Raw genomic sequence first — 6,000 nt, 5'->3', positions numbered from 1 at the left:
CAATTCCGAGCGCATATTGTTTGGAAACTAAATGAACATGTCCGAAGGGTTTGAACAAAACTAGAGAGAATTACATCCCGGATCTCAGTAGTGAACAGCGCCACGAAAGAGCGAACACAGGAGTCGCTCTGTTGCTCGCACAGACTGAAATGTCAATCAGATAGGTTAAGTGAATGTGTGCCGCACTAATGCAGCCATCAGTACGGATGTTGCGCACCATGAGGTGAAAATATCGGTGCAGCCTGCGAAGATGCTGTGAGTCCTTTTTATTATGCGCACGATGTTTAAGTTTTGAGGGCTCATATTTGGAGGCGTTGAAGAATATTTCTTGTTGGGAGTAAACGGCCAGAGATTTAGATGTGTCTGCAGCTACGAGCATAACAAAGTGATCATTCGACCTTTCTAAGGGAGTGGAATGAACAACGCAGCTCGTTGAGACATAAAGCGCTACGACATTTTGCTTGAGCTCTGACATTTCGCCGCGCTCATTTGAAGAGAGCACTGTTTGGCGTCAGACGCGAAAACTTTTCCAATCCTGCATAAACACAAGATGCGTTAGCAGGAACCTAACAGAAGGCTTGTTCTTAATAAACTCCGTCTGAGGAACTATGTTCCTGTCATGATCAAAACGCCAGTAGCAGTTCAGCCAGTGGCTGTAAACGGGGTCTAGCCTTTACCACCCACGCGATTTTAGTTGTTCTAACGCTACTACTTGTTCTTACTTTTTTGCATGAATAATTGCGCAACTATTCGAGACAAGCGAAGGTTACGTGGACCGTGTTCACATAACAGAAAGACACCCAGAGAGACCGAGGAAAAAACATTCTCTCTGTAAATCTCGTCCGACGTAGTACTGCTGTTTTAAAAGTTTCTCACTTCAACCATCCAATTTTATGAATTACTCTTAGCGAGTGCAGGACAGCAAATTTTTCGTGGAAAGCCACGCACATCCGGCTCTCTCTGAAAGTGATGTCGACAACCGAAGTCTCGTTGTGTAATTCGCAATAAAACAGATGCACATGGAAGGGCATAAGAAAGGCTATTGGTTGGAAATCATGACATGCCAACAAGAATGCAACTAATCTTGGCGCAATATACACTGACACGTGGCTATTTCAGCGCATGAGCGAGCGAAGGCCAGCAATTTCCTAATTCCATATTCGGCTGCCCAACAATGCCCAGCGATGAAATGAAATAAGGAAATTCGGCGATGTTAGAGATACACGTGAGAGCGGCAGTTGTGATGGAATTACACGCCTTGAATAATTAGTGCATTCTTCAGTATGCAATTCAATGGGCAAGGAGTTTATCGCGAAGTGTTAAAGCCGACATGCACAGACTGCGAACACTACTGGAATTGATACCACGAGAACGTCTTGCCCCTGTACAAAAAAAATGAACAGCGGTGAGCGAATACTTGAAAACATCCCACCACCCCTTTAATGAGTACCACCGAATGCTACGATTGAAAAATAATTAAACGTCCTAAATAGGCTGAAAACAGTCCAAAACTTGACGGGCCCATATCAGACAGAAAATCAAATGAAATGCTTGAGGTGTACGACATACATGACTTCAGGTAAGGTGCAGTAACAATGTGACACAGGTTTCAGAGCAAGGTCTCAAACTTTCAGGGTATGCCCAGTGTACCCTAATAGTTACGGATACGGACACATGAAAAGTGATCCACCTTCCTATCTCCCCTTTCTATCTCTCCCTTGGGCCCCCTCCCCAGGAGTACGGTAGCATACAGGCGCAGCCTAGCTAACGTCCCTGCCTTTCCGTTCATCATTCTCTCGCTCTCTCAGTCAGAGACAAGTTCGTGGTCCGAGCCAAGTAGACGGGTAATCTCGGTCAGACCGAAGCCGATGTGTTAGTTTCTTTCCGACATATATGGGTACAGTCCGAGAAAGCAGCGCGTACACAAGAAGTGACACCAGCTAGATGGTCGTGGACGCCACGTTACAAGGTTCAAAAAAAGTTTCAGCTGACTTGTGTTCTGTTCACCTCGACTTCTCTCCTGCTGTGTTTTAAGCGAACGTGATGTGAGCAAGAAATATGTGCCGCTGCTTATTTTGGGCACCAACTTTGTGCAAGAGTTTGTGCGGTTGCTTTTTCGCCGATTCTGAAATTTAAGCGATGTTAGCACGTTAGTTTGTTTCTGTTTTGCCCAATTGTAAAGGAACTGCGGAAAGCATGGTACCAATGCCATTACCTAGATGCACTGCTCAAGTACTTTTTGGTAGGTCCTCGGGGTGAGAAAGTTCAATAATGAGCCAAAGTATTTCTCTAACTCTCCTCCTGAGTTTCCCGTGCTCCCTTTTTGAAAATCTTCACGAGCTGCAAAAAAGCAGGTTGAATAGAGTAATTAATAGCAGTACTAAGCCCTGCTTCAGTATTTACCATATGTTTCAGTCCGTTTTTCGAAAAAAGACACACCAGCGATTCTTTTCGCGATATCTCTGCTTCAGAGCAGCTTCGAAGTCTGCTATACTGCGGGCTGTTTGGCCAGCCTGACAGGCGACAACGACTGAAGCAATAGACGTCTGTTTCTCTGAATTGTGCGTCAGAGAGCCTACGTTCAAATCTCTATTTAGCGAGCTTAAAGGCTCCACGTAGGCCCTACACATTACATCTAATGTCTTTTAAATGATGTAAAGCACCGTTTTCTTATGAATAAGATCACCGAACTCCTTCTGGATTGCTTTAGTTTATTTCATATTCTGACTTCCTTTAACTGAACTACAATTCTGGATCTGAAAAAGATATTCCGTTATTAAAGCCAAAGCGGTTAAGCGGGCGTTCCTGGGTTTCGTGTCGTAGTAGTAACTCAACAGGAAAATGGCGCAAAAGACGTGGACAAAAGAGACAAACACGACAGGACCATCGACAGGCGATGGTCCTGTCGTGTTTGTCTCTTTTGTCCACGTCTTTTGCGCCATTTTCCTGTTGAATCATGAACCAACTAGCCCAAACTAGAGTTCTTCGTAGTAGTAACAGTAACAGTTGTAGTATGTCGCAGTCATTGGCGTAACCGTTGGGTGTGTTACGACAGAAACAGCTTGGAGGGTGGTAACCTTGCAAGGAGGAAGGCATCACGTGAGCTGAGAAATGCGTAGCCGATGAGTGGCTGCCGTCGGATAAGAACGGTGTCGGGAGAGTGGAGGAATGCCGAACCGCAGGATGCTTAGCCAAGAAGGAGGAGGGTATGGCAAGAGCGTAAGATGGCGCATCCAGTCGGCGGTTGGCATGGAGCCCACCCGGAGGGGAGTTACCCTAGAAGGACAAGGAGCGTTACCATGGTTACATTACTACATAACAAATCATTGGTAATCATTTTAAACTAGAAAGGAGGATCTTTGCCTTCCAGACAAAACATTACAAAAGGAACAGGAGACCACCTCGAGGTGACTCCAGACGCAGTCCTTCATGTCTCCTTACTATCAATATTCTATCCCGGTGATTACGACACGGAATATACACTATGCGGAGAAATAGCCACTTGCGATCACGTTATCTGGAACTGTAAAGAGAAGCCGCCACCGGAATCTCTAATAAAAGTTCCTACTCTCGAGCAATGAAAAGTCGTGTTAGTCAGCTCAGACCTGGGCGTTCAAACCCGGGTCATTGAATGAGCTACTAAAACCTCGAAATAAACAAGCCGTCAATCAAGACATATAATGGACATACCAGAAAACAGGGAACTTGCGAAATTCACAAGGAACACATTATTCTGCCGCACATACAAAGCAAGTTACCATATATCACTCGATACATCCGTTAAACGTTCAAGAACCCACCGATATACAATAAATGGGAGCGCTTAAAAGCCGCTTTTCTCCATGTAATTTATTACAAAAATAGCACAGTTGTTTTAAAAGCGACGCTAATGCAAAGAGTGCACGGTAAAATGAAAACTCAAATCAAAAGTTTTTTTTTCTGGCCTTGAGGAGTGCAAACCAGCTAATCATTTGATCAAAATCGGTGCTGTTTGCCACCTCGATTTGAATCGATAATAATTCAAGATTTGAAAACCTAGACAGGCCTATGGTTTATTGCAAGTAGTTATACTTTAAACTTGTAAAAACTCCTTTCACGCGATGCCGCAGGCACACATGTCGTGAGAAATAGCTACCGTCCTAATGAAAGAGTCAGACCAGTCAGACAGACGCTCGGGATGGTGACCAAGAAATGACTCCTTTTAGTGTTCCGTCGTGAAATATATACAGCCAGAACGGTCACATCAATTATGTGAGAACTGAGTGAGGGAAAGGAAGGCATAGCGCATATCTCAGCGCGTATCAGTGGGACTGCCGCGTGCACAGTGCTTATCAGGATGACTGTCACATTTTCCCCTGTTTTACAAGCACTGTGTGTGCCCACAAAGAAACACAAAATACACTTCGGCATTCAGTCATTGATACCGAGTCTTTTCGGTGTTCGGATGATGCGCCCATGCCGCGTCATTCTTTGCACTGGTGTTGAAGTTGCATTTTCAGGTACGTTCACTTGGGTGTTATTGGATCACTGCTCCGGCACGATGGTCTTGCCAAGCGAATCAGAAGCAGTTCGTGTCCCCACGCCTTCAGTGCATGTTTCTGTAAGCTGGCCGCTTTGTTGACCCTGGTCGACCTGTGCGGGGCTGATTTGTTCGTCCGGGAGAAGCGCCAGATGACTTCTGTTTCGGCGTATGGCTCCCCCTTCAGTCTGGACCCAGTAGGACCTTGGTGTCGAAGACGGACGAAGGACTTTGCCTCGGACGCACCTTTCTTGCAGCCACACCTGGTTACCTACAGACAAACTGGGAAGAGGTCGAGCAGCATGACGTCTGTCAAAATAAATCTTTTGTTTCTGACGGCACTTTTCGTCTTGCTTTTTCCAAGAAGCGCCATCTACTCGAGGCTTTAGCGCGGATGGCATGCATGGCACTCTTGAGCGCACGCGACGGCTCATTAGCAGTTGCGCTGGACTGTGGTCGGTTGGCCCCGGGCTATTTCTATAGTTCAGCAAGGCTATGTAGGGCTGTTGCGCTGTTTTCAGCAGCCTTTTGAGAGTTTCTATCATGCGCTCAGCTTCACCTTTAGCCTGCGGGCAGCGAGGGCTCGTCGTAACATGCTTGAAGCCATAACATCTTGCAAACTCAATGAAAGCAAATGAGATGAACTGTCGACCATTCTCCGATATCACCGTTTTCGGGATCCCGTGCCTGGCGAAGATGCTGGATGACCACCTGTGACGATGTTCCTCGATCCAGCAGGGCCAGCTCAGGATACCTGGAGAGATAATCGACAACAGCGAGATAGAAAGCTCATTTCGTCTCGAATAAATCCGCTCCAATTTTTTCCCATGGAAGATCCGTTGTTCCAGAAGGGATCATCGGTTCAGAAAATTGGGTGCGCTCTTGCGCACAGGTTGGGCAGCTGGCTACGGTTCTTGCGATTTCTTGGCTTATGCCTGGCCACCAGATCGATCCTTTAGCGTTTGCGCGACAACCGACGACGCCCTGATGTCCCTCGTGGACTCGTTGCAGCATTCCTTTCCGCAGCGCTCGTAGAATTAGTAGTCTGGAGTCCTTCAGAAGTAGCTTCTTGCACACCGTGATGTTGCCGCGATATGCCCAAAACTGTTTCAGAACTTGTGGTAACCGGCCCCTTTCAGGGCCGCCTTGCACGCACGCTTCGAACAAAGCGGCGCACTCTGGATCCTTTGCCTGCTCTGAGCGTATGCGGTCTAGTATGTTATCCGAGAGCGCATATCGGACAACTCCGTCCACGTATGCCGAGACGTCAGCTTCGGACAGTTCTCCAATGGCTAGTCCCGTGTTCATGCCTCTGGCGCGAGAAAGAGTGCCCGCCGTAGCGATGCTTTTGCCTGGGACATGTGCAAGCGTGAAGGAGTATCGCATGAAACGCATCTTGAACCTTTGACTTCTGGGTGGGAGAGAGTCAAGGGGAGCACGACCTAGCAGCGGAAGGAGGCGCTTGTGATCTTTCTCAAACA

The sequence above is a fragment of the Amblyomma mixtum genome, chromosome 9 (assembly GCF_055824585.1).
Source record: "Amblyomma mixtum isolate Tamu chromosome 9, ASM5582458v1, whole genome shotgun sequence".
Lineage (NCBI taxonomy): Eukaryota > Metazoa > Arthropoda > Arachnida > Ixodida > Ixodidae > Amblyomma > Amblyomma mixtum.
Note: the sequence above shows the minus strand (reverse complement) of the source record.